The sequence below is a fragment of the Oncorhynchus mykiss genome, chromosome 4 (genome assembly GCF_013265735.2).
Source record: "Oncorhynchus mykiss isolate Arlee chromosome 4, USDA_OmykA_1.1, whole genome shotgun sequence".
In the NCBI taxonomy this organism is placed as follows: domain Eukaryota; kingdom Metazoa; phylum Chordata; class Actinopteri; order Salmoniformes; family Salmonidae; genus Oncorhynchus; species Oncorhynchus mykiss.
This window is the reverse complement of record NC_048568.1, coordinates 40,598,264-40,616,781: the sequence shown is the minus strand read 5'-3', so window position 1 is coordinate 40,616,781 and position 18,518 is coordinate 40,598,264. Positions and strand designations below refer to the sequence as shown.

General features: G+C 44.7%; 1 long non-coding RNA gene across 1 annotated transcript; it reads left to right on the top strand.

Moving 5' to 3' along the window:
* The first annotated feature begins 4,501 nt into the window (after positions 1-4,501).
* On the top strand, positions 4,502-5,827 carry LOC118964398. Its single transcript, XR_005051446.1, has 2 exons — positions 4,502-4,641; positions 5,117-5,827. It is a non-coding gene; the product is annotated as an uncharacterized LOC118964398 (long non-coding RNA).
* The last annotated feature ends 12,691 nt before the right edge of the window (positions 5,828-18,518 follow it).

The window sequence follows — 18,518 nt, the reverse complement described above, 5'->3', positions numbered from 1 at the left end:
TCCCTCTCTCTCTCTCTCTCTCGATCCCTCTCTCTCTCTATCGATCCCTCTCTCTCTCTCGATCCCTCTCTCTCTCTCTCGATCCCTCTCTTTCTCTCGATCCCTCTCTCTCTCTCCCGATCCCTCTCTCTCTCTCTCGATCCCTCTCTCTCTCTCGATCCCTCTCTCTCTCCCGATCCCTCTCTCTCTCTCCCGATCCCTCTCTCTCTCTCTCGATCCCTCTCTCTCTCTCGATCCATCTCCCTCTCGATCCCCTCTCGATCCCTCTCTCGATCCCTCTCTCTCTCTCTCTCTCTCTCTCTCTCTCTCTCTCTCTCTCTCTCTCTCTCTCAATCCCTCGATCCCTCTCTTTCCCCTCTCTCTTTCTTCCCCTCTCTCTCCCTCCACTAGGTGACCCGTCAGTGGCTAAGTCCCAGCTGCTGCGTTATGTCCTGCACAAGGCGCCCCGAGCCATCCCAACCACCGGCCCGAGGGTCATCTGGAGCGGGCCTGACCGCTGCTGTCACTACTGACCAGGAGACTGGTAAAGACACACACAGGCTCACACTCTGAGGTGAAACTCGACTGAAAGAGTGAATATGATCATCCTACCTGAAAGTGAATGAATCCATGACATGCCTATCAAATTAGGTAGTGAAACATTCAAATATACACCAAATTAATAAGTGAATCATATCATATTTACATCAATGAATCATTAGTTGAAAAAGTGAGCGAATCACACCATAAATGACTCACCGATCCCCCTCACCCATAGACACGTTTACATTTGACATTTTTGAGTCATTTAGCAGACTCTTATCCAGAGATGATACAGTAGTGAGTCATTTAACAGACTCTCTTATCCAGAGCCACTACAGTAGTGAGTCATTTAACAGACTCTCTTATCCAGAGACACTACAGTAGTGAGTCATTTAACAGACTCTCTTATCCAGAGCCACTTACAGGAGCAATTAGGTTTAAGTGCCTTGCTCAAGGGAAAATCGGCACATTTTTCAACTAGTCGGATAGGGGACTCGAACCAGCAGCCGCTAGGCTACCTGCCTGTAATATACCACTGTTATTACAAGTATATTACTATATTGTTTCTCTCCTCTCCCACGATGTGTCGTGGAAATTTCCTCTATTTACCAAATCATGAGCGCAAACCACACACACAAGTCAGAGTTAGTTATCAAAGTCCATCTTTAATTATATGAGCTCTATCACAATCCGGTGACTTTCAGGTAACTCAGTGTCTCTCAATGAATTCTCTGAGAGCCCCTTCCACATTGCAATAGCCTTTTGACTTTCAACAGTTCAGTATCTCTAATGAAAAGTTGAGAGTCCCCACACAACGGCAAAATGGGATCCTTTATAGCAAAGATACACAGGATAAGACAGCATCGGCATAATTCATTGTTCAGCTTTGTCTCCTCTCTCAACCTCAGAACCATAAACCAATCCTCCATATCAACAGGCATATATCAAATTGTCATTTAGATACAACCAATTCTAAATTCAACCAATCCTGGACAAACTCATGGAGAGGAGAATAATTCCAGACACTGCCATCTCCGATGGGAAAACTAGGGAGTGAACTGGCACACACACAGTGGAGCAAAATATATGTTTACACATGATGATACTTTGACCTCTCCCCTCTCTGCGGACCATGCAACTTAGTCTTGACATAGAACAGATAACTGCAACCTCGCCACAGTATTATACAAAAATACCATTCTGATGAGCAGTAACTTAAACATATGATGAATATGAAACATCTTACATATGTTACCAACAAATTCTGAATCTTCCACGACAGATGTGAGCGTCGTCTGGAGGCTGGGGCGATGGTTCTGGGGGACAGGGGTGTGGTCTGTATCGATGAGTTTGACAAGATGTCCGACATGGACCGTACAGCTATCCACGAGGTGATGGAGCAGGGCCGGTATCCATGCCAGGCTCAACGCCCGCTGCTCCGTGCTGGCAGCTGCCAACCCCGTCTACGGCAGGGCGAGTTATGAACTATTACCACTTTCAGACGTATGGAATGTCGGCTACGATGCCGCCACGGAACCTTCTCTGGAGATCGTTTCGAAGCGCCACTGGAACGAGCATTTAACTTGTCTGTAAAGGAATGCCGCTTCTGAAGCGGGACTAACGTCCATCACTAGGCAACCGGAACTGTCAATCAAATGCTCTCGAGCTGCCTGCAAGCAGCCCACTAACTCATAGGAAAAATACTATACAATGATTTACCAAGACAATTAGTAGAAATAAAAACACATCTAGCTACCATAAACAACAACACAGCAGCACACCAATCAGCAATTGTGCAATTCTGCAATCAGCATTGTGTCTGTAAAGGGTATTAATTGTTGCTATCGACCTGTTACCGTAGCAGCGTCCTATGAAAAGGGTATATGACCCCATAAAATTATTTTCTATTTGAGACTATTAGTCATTTAAGGTACAGTTGGGATTAAATGGGTACTGTTGGGGGTACTGGAGTTGGGGACCACTGGTCTAAATGGGTACTGTTGGGGGTACTGGAGTTGGGGACCACTGGTCTAAATGGGTACTGTTGGGGGTACTGGAGTTGGGGACCACTGGTCTAAATGGGTACTGTTGGGGGTACTGGAGTTGGGGACCACTGGTCTAAATGGGTACTGTTGGGGGTACTGGAGTTGGGGACCACTGGTCTAAATGGGTACTGTTGGGGGTACTGGAGTTGGGGACCACTGGTCTAAATGGGTACTGTTGGGGGTACTGGAGTTGGGGACCACTGGTCTAAATGGGTACTGTTGGGGGTACTGGAGTTGGGGACCACTGGTCTAAATGGGTACTGTTGGGGGTACTGGAGTTGGGGACCACTGGTCTAAATGGGTACTGTTGGGGGTACTGGAGTTGGGAACCACTGGTCTAAATGGGTACTGTTGGGGGTACTGGAGTTGGGGACCACTGGTCTAAATGGGTACTGTTGGGGGTACTGGAGTTGGGAACCACTGGTCTAAATGGGTACTGTTGGGGGTACTGGAGTTGGGGACCACTGGTCTAAATGGGTACTGTTGGGGGTACTGGAGTTGGGAACCACTGGTCTAAATGGGTACTGTTGGGGGTACTGGAGTTGGGAACCACTGGTCTAAATGGGTACTGTTGGGGGTACTGGGGTAGGGAACCACTGGTCTAAATGGGTACTGTTGGGGGTACTGGGGTAGGGAACCACTGGTCTAAATGGGTACTGTTGGGGGTACTGGAGTTGTGAACCATTGGTCTAAATGGGTACTGTTGGGGGTACTGGAGTTGGGAACCATTGGTCTAAATGGGTACTGTTGGGGGTACTGGAGTTGGGAACCACTGGTCTAAATGGGTACTGTTGGGGGTACTGGGGTAGGGAACCAAAGAGTTTATGAGGACGTACATCCACATCGCCAAGGTGTTGACCCCCACGCTGACCCAGGAAGCGGCCAATCACATCGCTGAAGAATACTCCAGGCTGAGAAGCCAGGAACAGCTGGGCTCTGACATCGCCAGGGTGAGTGAGTAGTGTAGACGCGCACACACAGACAGAATATAGCCTTATAGTTACACCCATCTAGTACTGTGTCGGACCCCCTTTTGCCTCCAGAACAGTCTGAATTCTTCGAGGCATGGATTCTACAGGTCGGAAGCGTTCCACAGGCATGTTGGTCCATGCTGACGCTGCACCACTGTCACCAGCCTGTACCGTTGACACCAGGCATGTTGGTCCATGCTGATGCTGCACCACTGTCACCAGCCTGTACCGTTGACACCAGGCATGTTGGTCCATGCTGACGCTGCACCACCATCACCAGCCTGTACCGTTGACACCAGGCAGGATGGGGCCATGGACTCATGCTGTTTACGCCAAATACTGACTCTGCCATCAGCATGATGCAACAGGAACCAGGATACGTTGGACCAGGCAGTGTTTTTCCTTTCCTCAGTTGTCCAGTGTTGGTGATGGCGTTGCCCACTGGAGCTGCTGCTTCTTGTTTTTAGCTGATAGGAGTGGAACCCAGTGTGGTCGTCTGCTGCAATAACCCATCCCTGACAAGGACAGACGAGTTGTGTGCGTTCCGAGATGCCATTCTGTACACCACTGTTGTACCGCGCTGTTTGTGTCCCGCCTGTTAGCTTCCACGATTCTTGCCATTCTCCTTGGACCTCTCTCATCAACGAGCTGTTTTCACCCACAGGACTTCGCCTGACTGGATGTTTGTTTGTTTGTCACTGGTTTTTAAAAAAACAGATAAAGCAACACCTCGCTCTCCCCTATTTGACCTAGATAGTTTGTGTGTATGCGTTGACATGTAGGTTACGTGTGCCTTTATGAAAAATGTATGTCGTTTCTGTCCTTGAGCTGTTCTTGTCTAATGATGTTCTGTATTATGTCATACTGCGTTATGGTTCATGTTCTGTGTGGACCCCAGGAAGAGTAGCTGCTGCTTTTGCAACAGCTAATGAGGATCCTAATAAAATACCAAAGGTATGAGGAGGAAGAGGAGGAGACAACACAACGTACCCCTCGCTCAGACAAGAAGAGGTACGGAGAAGAAACGAGGGAGGAAGGAGTCTTGACTCTGAGGAGGAAGAGGAGGAGACAACACAACGTACCCCTCGCTCAGACAAGAAGAGGTACGGCGTTAGACTATAGATGTAAACAAACACTGTATAGCCTCAAAACATGGTTACAACTATCACTATGGATGGTTGGTCCTTGTATCCATAGCTCTGCCTATGAGTTTGAGAGTGGTTACATTTCTCCAGGCCCCATCCCTCAGCTTTTTACCAAAACAGAGGCGGGGTGTCCACTTTGTAACAAAAACGTTGGTGAACTAACACTCACACTTGACCCCCCCCCCCCCCCCCCCCCCCCCCCTCCTCCTAACTAGCACTGACTTTGCTGATAGCTACTTTACTATGACTGAGATATGTGGTTGTCCCACCTAGCTATCTTAAGATGAATACACTATAACTGTAAGTCGCTATAGATAAGAGCGTCTGCTAAATTACTAAAAATGTATATGTTCCAGCTGTGGATTGGCCCTTTTTTTAAATGATAGTTGTGTTTTCTGTACATGATGTGTGTAATTCTGTGTTTGTCCTGTAGGAGTCGCCGTAGTTCCCAGAGCACGACCCGTATGACTTCGCTGGAGAGAAGGACATCCCTGAGAGTAGGAACCAGAATGCTTCTTTAACTCTATACAATATGTGCAAAGCACTGTGGGCTCGATTCTGACTTAAGATGAGTTCACTTAACATGGGCTTCCGTCAACATTTTTCTTGACTGATGTCCATGTCACGTCAACTCATCTCAAGTCGGAATAGAGCCGTTTATGATTCTAATTGATTCTCAGTTTCGGGAATTGTTACCATACTTTGTTTGACCCTCCCTCCCACAGTCCAGGCTGGCACGCCCAAACCGGCTGAGGCAGAAGAGGAGCCTATGGATGCCCCTGTCCCACCTAGCAAGGATGGACAGACTGACGGACAGACTGAGGTGTCTGTAGACAGGTGGGCCTCGCTCGCATGCAGGACGACAACCGGATCACGTTGGCTGACGACATCATCTTCCTCATCTGAAGACCTGGGACAACGAGGGAGGAGAGGGAAGAGGTGGGAGGAGATGGAGGGAGGAGAGGGAGAAGGACAGAAGGAGAATCAAGTCTGAATGGAAAGATGTTGTTTCCCGTTTGAGACCAAAAAGGATGAGAAGGAATTCAGAAGAAGAATTTAAGTAGATTTTGACTGGTTCTTCTGGTTTTTGGGCCTCTTGCTTCCTCCAGTTAGCCTTTTTTTGGGCAGCAACCACATATGGACTCGATAGGAGTTGAAAGATTTTGGTTTTATGTTGTTTAATGTCTTAGGTTTATTCTTGGATCAGTTTCAACATTTAGTTTATTTGCTTTACTCATGTTTTAGCTACATGTTACGGTATGTACACGGTCTGGTTACAATCATGAGCTGTGGGTTAAAAGGACCGTTGTCTCTAGAGAAAAGCTTTCTTTGCCTTCTTTTTTAAAGTTTTATTCTGTTTAAAAAAAAAAACATTTATTTTGTAGAATGACCTTTCTTGTATATATTGTTTTGTTAAAAAAAAATAAAGGTCTTCATTGTAAAGCTTTGTCAACTGTAATAGTGCATCGAGATTGAACATTAAATTGTTTGATGTTAGACATTATGTGGCTGATTGAAGGTACACTAACAGCTGTGCCCTCATTTGCATACACACACACACACACACATCGGGGTATAACGCATCCCTTTTAAACAACTGATGAAGAATGCAGTGAGGTGCAGCTGCCTGTGAAATGGGGGTTCACTGTGTTGTACAATGGGGAAATCATAAACTGTGGTTTTGATTGGGCCTCCCTAGCCCAACCTTCACCCAGGCTAGTCTCTCTGCTCTCTACACCCACGTCTGAATCATCTACTGGGGGTACGGGCCCCAACCCACACCCTGCCTCTCCCCATCTATCCTTATAGCCCCAACCCACACCCTGCCTCTCCTCATCTATCCTTATAGCTCCAACCCACACCCAGCCTCTCCTCATCTATCCTTATAGCCCCAACCCATACCCTGCCTCTCATCTATCCTTATAGCCCCAACCCACACCCTGCCTCTCCTCATCTATCCTTATAGCTCCAACCCACACCCAGCCTCTCCTCATCTATCCTTATAGCCCCAACCCATACCCTGCCTCTCATCTATCCTTATAGCTCCAACCCACACCCTGCCTCTCCCCATCTATCCTTATAGCCCCAACCCATACCCTGCCTCTCATCTATCCTTATAGCTCCAAACCACACCCTGCCTCTCCTCATCTATCCTTATAGCTCCAAACCACACCCTGCCTCTCCTCATCTATCATTATAGCCCCAACCAACACCCTGCCTCTCCTCCTCTATCATTATAGCCCCAACCAACACTCTGCCTCTCCTCATCTATCCTTATAGCCCCAACCCACACCCTGCCTCTCCTCCTCTATCCTTATAGCCCCAACCCACACCCTGCCTCTCCTCCTCTATCCTTATAGCCCCAACCCACACCCTGCCTCTCCTCATCTATCCTTATAGTCTCCGATTGGTGATCATCATAGTGGTCTCTGATTGGTGGTCATCATCTGGTGTGTCATCATAGTGGTCTCTGATTGGTGGTCGTCATTTGGTGTGTCATCATAGTGGTCTCTGATTGGTGGTCATCATTTGGTGTGTCATCACAGTGGTCTCTGATTGGTGGTCATCATTTGGTGTGTCATCATAGTGGTCTCTGATTGGTGGTCGTCATTTGGTGTGTCATCATAGTGGTCTCTGATTGGTGGTCATCATTTGGTGTGTCATCATAGTGGTCTCTGATTGGTGGTCAGACTCACTCAGATGAAACAAACTTCAACTTGCGCCTTTTTTTTCTTTCAATGCTGAATTGAATGTCATTGAGAAAACAGAAAGCTTTCATCATGTATTTTTTAACCAACATCCTTTCTGAATTTAAAAGTAATCCAAGAAGTAATCATCTAGTTTTTCCAAAGTAATCTGATTACAATATTATTGCTGGTAACATAACTAATTAGTTCGTTTTTTTTATTTTATATATATATTTTTTTACAAGTAATCAGGCGCCCCCAACACCTGACTGCAGTTTGTAATCAGATTACATGTACTGTAACATATTACTTCTAATCAGATTACATGTACTGTAACAGATCACTTGTAATCAGATTACATGTACTGTAATAGATTACTTGTAATCAGTTACTCCCCAACCCTGTCAGATTCTATTTAACACAATACTCAACTCGGGGCCCCAAACCATAATCAAAGCGAGCGGTGATTCTTTCCAATGGCTAGCGGTTATTTAGACCCAGAGCAATATAGTAAGGAAAGGGGGATACCTAGTCAGTTGTACAACTGAATGCCTTCAACTGAAATGTGTCTTCCTCATTTAACCCAACCCCTCTGAATCAGAGAGGTGTGTCTTCCCCATTTAACCCAACCCCTCTGAATCAGAGAGGTGTGTCTTCCTCATTTAACCCAACCCCTCTGAATCAGAGAGGTGTGTCTTCCCCATTTAACCCAACCCCTCTGAATCAGAGAGGTGTGTCTTCCCCATTTAACCCAACCCCTCTGAATCAGAGAGGTGTGTCTTCCCCATTTAACCACACCCCTCTGAATCAGAGAGGTGTGTCTTCCCCATTTAACCCCACCCCTCTGAATCAGAGAGGTGTGTCTTCCTCATTTAACCCAACCCTTCTGAATCAGAGAGGTGTGTCTTCCCCATTTAACCCAACCCCTCTGAATCAGAGAGGTGTGTCTTCCCCATTTAGCCCAACCCTTCTGAATCAGAGAGGTGTGTCTTCCTCATTTAACCCAACCCTTCTGAATCAGAGAGGTGTGTCTTCCCCATTTAACCCAACCCCTCTGAATCAGAGAGGTGTGTCTTCCCACATTTAACCCAACCCTTCTGAATCAGAGAGGTGTGTCTTCCTCATTTAACCCAACCCTTCTGAATCAGAGAGGTGAGGGGAAGGGGGGGGGGGGGGGTCTGCCTTAATCGACATCCACGTCTTCGGCGCCCGGGGGAACAGTGGGTTAACTGCCTTGCTCAGGGGCAGAACGGCAGATTTGTACCTTGTATTGGTGTTGGGACATTGAGGATTCTGTATTGTGAATTACATGACACTGGGGCATTATAAGGCAGCCATGTTAGCGCCCCATTAACAATACACGGGGAATCTTGTTGTTGTTGTTGTTTATGCTGTGGAACTGAATGTATAGAATGAGAATGTAAAAAAAAAAAAACTTTTGGCCCAAATCTCAAAATGTAATCTCTGTTCCGTTTTCAGTCTCTTGACCTGAGTAATGCTGATTTGACCTGAGAAACTGAACAGCATATCTGTGACCTGAATAGGTCGGGCTAGAGAGAAGTGGGTGGACAGTCTATACATCCCAAATGGCACCCTATTCCCTTTATAGTACACTACTTTTGGCCAGGGCCCATAAGGCTCTGGTCAAATGTAGTGCACTATGTAGGGAATAGGGTGCCATTTGGGACAATGAAAGTGTGTCTGTGAAGATTGTGCCTCTTCTTGAGATGTTAACCGGTTAGCTGCAGTGGTGCGAGGAGAAGTGGGTATCCTCAAATCTTGCAAAAAAAACAAAACAATCCCAAACAGCCCTCCCGCTGAAGGAAAGGTGCCCTGTGTGAATAATTCTACGAGAAACAGTGACACTCTGAAGGACCTAAAATGATCAATCCCATATTGGTCTATAAACAGTCAGGCCAACCCAAGCTGTACTGTGAATGACCGAAAATGATCAATCCCATATCGGTCTATAAACAGTCAGGCCAACCCAAGCTGTACTCTGAAGGACCTAAAATGATCAATCCCATATCGGTCTATAAACAGTCAGACCAACCCAAGCTGTACTCTGAAGGACCTAAAATGATCAATCCCATATTGGTCTATAAACAGTCAGGCCAACCCAAGCTGTACTGTGCAGGTCGGCTAATGATCAATCCCATATTGGTCTATAAACAGTCAGGCCAACCCAAGCTGTACTGTGCAGGTCGGCTAATGATCAATCCCATATTGGTCTATAAACAGTCAGACCAACCCAAGCTGTACTGTGCAGGTCGGCTAATGATCAATCCCATATTGGTCTATAAACAGTCAGACCAACCCAAGCTGTACTGTGCAGGTCGGCTAATGATCAATCCCATATTGGTCTATAAACAGTCAGACCAACCCAAGCTGTACTGTGCAGGTCGGCTAATGATCAATCCCATATTGGTCTATAAACAGTCAGACCAACCCACGCTGTACTGTGCAGGTCAGCTAATGATCAATCCCATATTGGTCTATAAACAGTCAGACCAACCCAAGCTGTACTGTGCAGGTCAGCTAATGATCAATCCCATATTGGTCTATAAACAGTCAGACCAACCCAAGCTGTACTGTGAATGACCGAAAATGATCAATCCCATATTGGTCTATAAACAGTCAGACCAACCCACGCTGTACTGTGCAGGTCAGCTAATGATCAATCCCATATTGGTCTATAAACAGTCAGACCAACCCAAGCTGTACTGTGCAGGTCGGCTAATGATCAATCCCATATTGGTCTATAAACAGTCAGACCAACCCAAGCTGTACTGTGCAGGTCGGCTAATAGTAGGTCTACTATTGAAATCGATAAATTAGCCTGTCAACTGAGGCAGAAATTCACCGGTTTCTGATTTCCCCAAATGAGTTCAATTTTTTTTTTTTCTCAAAGCCAATCTTTATTATTAGAAAAACAACAACATTGGATGTTGTAAATCCATAAAAAGGCCTAAACCACATCAGGAAAACACTTTTGAGGTCTGAGAAAAATCTTAACAAATTGAGATTTTTTTGTTGGTGTAGTTACCCTTTAATTCAAGTGAACAGGCACCGAAGTGAGGTGATTACAAGGAACCGGATCTAGAAGACAAAAAAATCTAAAGAAGGTGGAAAAGGGTGAACTCTCAACACAGAGGGGAAAAGGGTGAACTCTCAACACAGAGGGGGAAAGGGTGAACTCTCAGCACAGAGGGGGAAAGGGTGAACTCTCAACACAGAGGGGAAAAGGGTGAACTCTCAGCACAGAGGGGAAAAGGGTGAACTCTCAACACAGAGGGGAAAAGGGTGAACTCTCAACACAGAGGGGGAAAGGGTGAACTCTCAACACAGAGGGGAAAAGGGTGAACTCTCAGCACAGAGGGGAAAAGGGTGAACTCTCAGCACAGAGGGGAAAAGGGTGACCTCTCAACACAGAGGGGGAAAAGGGTGAACTCTCAGCACAGAGGTGGAAAAGGGTGAACTCTCAACACAGAGGTGGAAAAGGGTGAACTCTCAACACAGAGGGGAAAAGGGTGACCTCTCAGCACAGAGGGGAAAAGGCAATTGGAAGTCATTCTTCGCAAAGCCAAAGGGTGGCTAAGTTCAAAAACGACTGCGGAAGGTTGATTGGGGATAGAAGATGAGCATGAAATTCATGGAGGCGCCCGTCCACCACAGAGAGACGATAGGGATAATGGCCCGGGAAGAGATGAATCTCATTGTGGACAAGCTGGAAGAATGGAGGGCTGTGATTTAATTACAAGGCCATGAATCGATGGGCGAAAGGCGCACCAGGCTAACCTGATATCAACCCACAGGCCACGTTTGAGGGCACTGGCAATAAGGAAGCAGCTGTATTGACCTATCAAACGGATTCATGGTCAGTAACCCTTTGCACGGCAGCTGTATTGACCTATCAAACGGATTCATGGTCAGTAACCCTTTGACCTCTGCCTCTCAATTTAACCCACAAATTGCTTCTTTAATCAGAACAACAGTTTTCAGCTGTGCTAACATGAATTGCAAAAAGGGTTTTCTAATGATCCATTTAAAAAAAAAAGATAAACTTGGATTAGCTAACACAACGTGCCATTGGAACACAGGAGTGATGGTTGCTGATAATGGGCCTCTGTACACCTATGGAGATATTCCATTAAAAATCAGCCGTTTCCAGCTACTATAGTCAATTACAACATTAACAATATCTACACTGTATTTCTGATCAATTTAATGTTATTTTAATGGACAAAAAAAAAAAAGGCTTTTCTTTAAAAAACATGGAAATGTCTAAGTGGCCCCAAACTTTTGAACGGTAGTGCACGTAGATACACGGAACTAGAACATAGGGACCAAGACAAAGATCTAGAAGTAAGGATCCGTGTGGAAGGAATGGGTTCAGAAACTCGTTTGGTAAATAAAGGAGAAGGGCTAATAGCACCTTGGTCTTGGGAGTTTACGGTCGGTGGAGCAGAAATATGTTCAACCAAAGCAGGAATAGGCAGTACTGGCTCATTACTGGAAGAGGATAATGAAGCTGGTATGCCGATCATAGAACACACTCGGAGCAGGGTGCATGGGAGAATATCCTGTTGGACCCACAGTTATAGTTTGTGTATGGTGATGAACCGGAGAAGCTAAGGAGGTGAATGAGCCTGAGATAGTAGTAGGAACTGTATACCGATGTCTCCCGTAAGGGGACTGTTACCTATTAAAACAGCAGGGGAAAACGGTGACGCAAAGGAGAGGTACCACCGTTGGCTCAACCCAAACAGGCCAGAGGTACCACCGGTGGATCAACCCAAACAGGCCAGAGGTACCACCGTTGGTTCAACCCAAACAGGCGAGAGGTACCACCGTTGGCTCAACCCAAACAGGCCAGAGGTACCACCATTGGCTCAACCCAAACAGGCCAGAGGTAGGAGCGATACTGGAGGGCCTGCTGGAGAGCGGATAGATAAAGCAGTTACTTGATAATTGATAGTGATTACTGTCCAAGGACACAAGGAGGATCTGGGGATTTGGGAGGAAAATGGTTATGAGGGTGCTAAAGGGTAAAGAAGTGGCCCACAGGCAGGGGGGAATTCACACCACCGACTGGAAGCATTGGGATCGTAATGGAGAAGTCGACATGTTGGCCCACATGAGGGTGTGTAATTGTTGTTGGGGCACAGAGCTGGGAAAAGGGGGACAAAGGAATACATGTTCCGGATAAGTGTACGGAACAATTGGTTACCGGGGTGCACACAGGAACATCGCCTGAAATGTGAAGAAATAACAACATTTTAAGTGAAACATTCTGATTGGCTCCATCAGCCTTATGAATTGATACAGCATATACCTCCACTACACTACTTTGATACCAGTGGAGGCTGCTGAGGGGAGGACGGCTCGTAATAATGGCTGGAACGGGGGGGGGGAAATGGAATGGAAACCATGTGTTTAATGTGTTTGATAGCATTCCACAAATCACGCTCCTGCCATTACCAAGAGCCCGTCCTCCCCAATTAAGGTGCCACCAACCTCCTGTGCTTGATACGCATAGTGGCGATTAAGAAGTGAGTTTTCGCAATGTCCACTGAGAAATAATTTATGTGAATACCTTCCAGTACTCACCTGGTTAGCTGCTGAAAAAACAAGTCCTGTGAATACCTTCCAGTACTCACCTGGTTAGCTGCTGAAAAAACAAGTCCTGTGAATACCTTCCAGTACTCACCTGGTTAGCTGCTGAAAAAACAAGTCCTGTGAATACCTTCCAGTACTCACCTGGTTAGCTGCTGAAAAAACAAGTCCTGTGAATACCTTCCAGTACTCACCTGGTTAGCTGCTGAAAAACAAGTCCTGTGAATACCTTCCAGTACTCACCTGGTTAGCTGCTGAAAAACAAGTCCTGTGAATACCTTCCAGTACTCACCTGGTTAGCTGCTGAAAAACAAGTCATGTGAATACCTTAAAGTACTCACCTGGTTAGCTGCTGAAAAACAAGTCCTGTGAATACCTTCCAGTACTCACCTGGTTAGCTGCTGAAAAATAAGTCATGTGAATACCTTCCAGTATTCACCTGGTTAGCTGCTAAAAAATAAGTCCTGTGAATACCTTCCAGTACTCACCTGGTTAGCTGCTGAAAAACAAGTCCTGTGAATACCTTCCAGTACTCACCTGGTTTGACCAGTCAGCCATGCTTATTGTCTAAAGGTTAATTTGCATAATTTAGTGGAACAAACATACAGAGCCTAGTTTGAGGAGCGGAGTAGTCTTAAATAGTCCCCATTGTCTTACAATCAGAGAGCGCGTTGATTTCGCCTGCCTCGTATATTTGCAAAGGCTAATGGTATAGATCATAAGTAGTCCGGCCACAATGGTGCAGGTGTCTCTTTTGCCCTCAGAACAGCCTCAATTCTTCGGGGCATGGACTCTACAAGGACGGCGCACAATTGACCCAGCGTTGTCCGGGTTAGGGTTTGGCCGTGGTAGGCCTTCATTGTAAATAAGCATTTGTTAACTGACTTGCCTAGTCCCTGTGTTCCACAGGGATGCTGGCTCATGTTGACTCCAATGCTTTCCACAGTTGTGTCCAGTTGACTGGGTATCCTTTGGGTAGTGGACCATTGTTCATACACACAGGAAAGTGTGAAAAATTCAGCAGCATTGCAGTTCTTGACACACTCAAACACAAAACTACCATACCCTGTCCAAAGGCACTTAAATATTTTGTCTGGCCCGTTCACCCTTTGAATGGCATGCATACACAATCCATGTCTCAACTTGCCTCAAAGCTTTAAAATCCTTCTTTAACCTGTCTCCTCCCCTTCATAAAATCCACTGATTGAAGTGGATTTAACAAGTGACATCGATAAGGGATCATAGCTTTCACCTGGATTCTCCTGGTCAGTCTATGTCATGGAAAGAGCAGGTGTTCTTAATGTTTTGTACACTCAGTGTGTATCTTTTAGATCTGTGCTTTAAGTGCTCTTGATCAATGACAATCTGGTGGAAATGCATTGGAACACTGACGACATAACTGCTTCTAGAACAAAGGCAACATAAAACATTCTATCACAGCAACGTTCCATTCTGAAGAAACAGACAAGCATAGAAAAGAGAGAGTTTTCCTACTGCTTTTTTAATTGAAATGACTAGAATGTGTCCACCCTAGTTTACAGTAGAATGTGTCCACCCTAGTTTACAGTAGAATGTGCCTACCCTAGTTTACAGTAGAATGTCTTTACCTTAGTTTACAGTAGAATGTGCCTACCCTAGTTTTACAGTAGAATGTATCCACCCTAGTTTACAGTAGAATGTGTTTACCCTAGTTTACAGTAGAATGTGTCCACCCTAGTTTACAGTAGAATGTATTAACCCTAGTTTACAGTATGATATGTCTACCCTAGTTTACAGTAGAATTTATCTACCCTAGTTTACAGTAGAATGTGTCTACCCTAGTTTACAGTATAATGTGTCCACCCTAGTTTACAGTAGAATGTTCCCACCCTAGTTTACAGTAGAATGTGTCTACCCTAGCTACAGTAGAATGTGTCGACTCTAGTTTACAGTAGAATGTGTCCACCCTAGTTTACAGTAGAATGTGTTTACCCTAGTTTACAGTAGAATGTGTCTACCCTAGTTTACAGTAGAATGTGCCCACCCTAGTTTACAGTAGTATGTGTCCACCCTAGTTTACAGTAGAATGTGTTTACCCTAGTTTACAGTAGAATGTGTCTACCCTAGTTTACAGTAGAATGTGTTTATCCTAGTTTACAGTAGAATGTGTTTACCCTAGTTTACAGTAGAATGTGTCTACCCTAGTTTACAGTAGAATGTCTTCACCTTAGTTTACAGTAGAATGTGTTTATCCTAGTTTACAGTAGAATGTGTTTACCCTAGTTTACAGTAGAATGTGTCTACCCTAGTTTACAGTAGAATGTCTTCACCTTAGTTTACAGTAGAATGTGTTTATCCTAGTTTACAGTAGAATGTGTTTACCCTAGTTTACAGTAGAATGTCTTCACCCTAGTTTACAGTAGAATGTGTACCTTTTAAACAATTGTAAAACATCTTACCACTTATTCTGTAAAAAAAAAAAATCATGACAGATTTTCACGTCTGTTATTATTTTGTTAGACGATTGTCATTATATATATATTTTTTTCTGACTCAGTCGCTCTGGATAAGAGCATCTGCTAAAAGACCAAAATGAAAGATTTCAATATTTCTATTAAAAAATATCAAAAAAGACGAAAACGAGTTCAGTCAAGAGAAGCGTTTACTGACCATGCCAAAGAGTAGATTAGAACATAACAAATACACACATCGCAAAACCCCACATTCCCCCAACAAACATTTCACACAACGCCACAATGAAGACAGAGACTTACGTCCTAAATAGCACTCTATACCCTATTCCCTATACCCTATTCCCTATACCCTATTCCCTATACCCTATTCCCTATACCCTATTCCCTATACCCTATTCCTGGCTGCGTTTGACCAATCCGATCTGAAATAGATCTGATGTGATTAGTCAAAAGACAAATAAGTGAGAGAAAAAAATATTAGAATTGGTCTGCCTGTGTAAATGAAGCCTATTTAGGGAATACGGAGACATTTAGGATGCACCCAGAGTGGCTTCAGCTAACATCAACCCCAATCATTTCCTCTCATTTAGGATGTACCCAGAGTGGCTTCAGCTAACATCAACCCCAATCATTTAGGATGCACCCAGAGTGGCTTCAGCTAACATCAACCCCAATCATTTAGGATGCACCCAGAGTGGCTTCAGCTAACATCAACCCCAATCATTTAGGATGCACCCAGAGTGGCTTCAGCTAACATCAACCCCAATCATTTAGGATGTACCCAGAGTGGCTTCAGCTAACATCAACCCCAATCATTTAGGATGTCCCCAGAGTGGCTTCAGCTAACATCAACCCCAATCATTTAGGATGTACCCAGAGTGGCTTCAGCTAACATCAACCCCAATCATTTAGGATGCACCCAGAGTGGCTTCAGCTAACATCAACCCCAATCATTTAGGATGTACCCAGAGTGGCTTCAGCTAACATCAACCCCAATCATTTAGGATATACCCAGAGTGGTCCAGCTAACATCAACCCCAATAATTTCCTCTCATTTAGAATGTACCCAGAATGGCTTCAGCTAACATCAACCCCAATCATTTAGGATGTCCCCAGAATGGCTTCAGCTAACATCAACCCCAATCATTTAGGATGTACCCAGAGTGGCTTCAGCTAACATCAACCCCAATCATTTAGGATATACCCAGAGTGGTCCAGCTAACATCAACCCCAATAATTTAGGGTGTACCCAGAGTGGTCCAGCTAACATCAACCCCAATCATTTAGGATATACCCAGAGTGGTCCAGCTAACATCAACCCCAATCATTTAGGATGTACCCAGAGTGGCTTCAGCTAACATCAACCCCAATCATTTAGGATGTCCTCAGAGTGGCTTCAGCTAACATCAACCCCAATCATTTAGGATGTCCCAGAGTGGCTTCAGCTAACATCAACCCCAATCATTTAGGATGTCCCCAGAGTGGCTTCAGCTAACATCAACCCCAATCATTTAGGATGCACCCAGAGTGGTCCAGCTAACATCAACCCCAATCATTTAGGATGTACCCAGAGTGGCTTCAGCTAACATCAACCCCAATCATTTAGGATATACCCAGAGTGGTCCAGCTAACATCAACCCCAATCATTTAGGATATACCCAGAGTGGTCCAGCTAACATCAACCCCAATCTTTTCCTCTCATTTAGGATGTACCCAGAATGGCTTCAGCTAACATCAACCCCAATCTTTTAGGATGTACCCAGAGTGGCTCCAGCTAACATCAATCTCTTCTCTCATTCTTTCGTTCTCTCTCTTCTTCTATCATCAAAAAACACAACAGACAATCACAGTTAACAAGTAAGTACAGTGACATGCCAAAGCAAAGCGTACCCATTGGATGGTCTGGTCTGACAGCGCAGTTTACCATCCTGTCAATCAATCAATGAACCAATCGGAACCAGGTCCTCACCCTCCCTAACGTCCAAGGTGTGTTCTGCTCCATGTTCTTTTGTATCGGAGTGATTTTTTATTGAGTCGTGGTTAAAAAAAGAAAGTGATGATCATATGTCCATTAAAACAGAGTCCATTTTGTACTCTAAGTCTGTAGCTATGTGGATGAAGTCAATTTACTATCACAAACTAAAGTTGGTAAAGTTTACTGGAGAGCTTTTTCCAATGACACAACTCAATCTTTTGTCTGTCATTCACAAATCATTCATCATTTATAGTGTTTCCTGGTAAATTCAAAATAGAACACGTAGAATGGAACACGTGCATAAACTGTTTACAGCATTCTGTTAAAGCTACAGGGAAAATGTTTCACGGTATAAATAACTATTATGTGTAAGAGCTTGCATGTGAGATACAGAGAGATTGTGTATAAGTGTAGATGTGAGGCGTGTAAACTATGGGAAAGTGGGCTCTCTAAGGGTGTTGCGTTGTAGCCTGCGAAAACTTGATTTACAGTAACGGTTCTGCAGTTGACTAAGGCACCATACCCATTCTAACATAATCATTTACATCACCCCCCCTCACACTAACCAGACCACTTCCTCATTCGTGCGCACCTTGATCTGCCAGACAAGCACTGCATTCGCTTCTTATTTTCTCTTGTATTTCATCATTTCTTTGCAATGTTTTTGTTGTATGTAGTCAAATCCCCCCAGTAGAAACTGTTTAGTTTGTGTGCTTGTTCCAAATCGTTGACACATACAGTACCCGTCGAAAGTTTGGACACGCCTACTCATTCAAGTGTTTTTCTTTATTTTTTACTATTTTCTACATTGTAGAATAATAATGAAGACATCAACACTATGAAATAACACATATGGAATCATGTAGTAACCAAAAAAAAGTGTTAAACCAATCAAAATATATTTTATAATTGAGATTCTTCAAAGTATCCACCCTTTGCCTTGATGACAGCTTTGCACACTCTTGGCATTCTCTCAACCAGCTTCATGACGTAGTCACCTGGAATGCATTTCCAGTGCAGTCGCAAAAACCATCAAGCGCTATGATGAAACTGTCTCTCATGAGGACCGCGACAGGAAAGGAAGACCCAGAGTTACCTCTGCTG